The 619-nt window shown below is 21.6% G+C and overlaps 1 protein-coding gene across 1 annotated transcript in view; it reads left to right on the top strand.

The window, feature by feature from the left end:
- The window catches only part of EMH_0001770 (uncharacterized protein), a gene marked incomplete at both ends in the record, with an annotated part of 7222 nt that overhangs the window by 1575 nt on the left and 5028 nt on the right, over positions 1-619 (top strand). The gene's annotated exons all lie outside the window — the stretch shown is intronic.

Genomic DNA, 619 nt, shown 5'->3' with positions numbered 1-619 from the left:
AGCAGCAGCAACAGCAGCAGCAGCAACAGCAGCAGCAGCAGCAGCAGCAGCAGCAGCAGCAGCAGCAGAAATCGCAGCAAAAAAAACAGAAAAAAAGACGTTGGGGTGAGTTTTGCGGGATACGGTACAGCATAATATAAATATAAATAAAAATATATAAATAAATATAAATAAATATAAATAAATAAATAAATAAATATATATAAATAAATATATATAAATGAAGATAAACATAAATATAAATAAATAAATAAATAAATAAATATAAATATATATACAAATATACTTACAGCTGCTCTTTTTTTGTGTGTAAGTTTAACGTGGTAGGGTACAGCATAATATATATAAATACACATATAAATAAAACTAAATATAAATAAATAAATAAATACAAATAAATAAAAATAAATAAATAAATAAATATAAATATAAATAAACTTACAGCTGCTCTTTTTTTGTGTGTAAGTTTAGCGTGATAGGGTACAACATAACATCTATAAATACACATATAAATAAATAGATAAAACTAAATACAAATAAATATAAATATAAATAAATATAAATATAAATATAAATATAAATATAAATATATTTATATATAAACTTACAGCTGCTCTTC

Source organism: Eimeria mitis, genomic scaffold (assembly GCF_000499745.2).
Source record: "Eimeria mitis Houghton genomic scaffold, Emh_scaff170, whole genome shotgun sequence".
NCBI classification, from domain to species: Eukaryota; Apicomplexa; class Conoidasida; order Eucoccidiorida; family Eimeriidae; genus Eimeria; species Eimeria mitis.
Note: the sequence above shows the minus strand (reverse complement) of the source record. Positions and strands in the feature narration are given on the sequence as shown.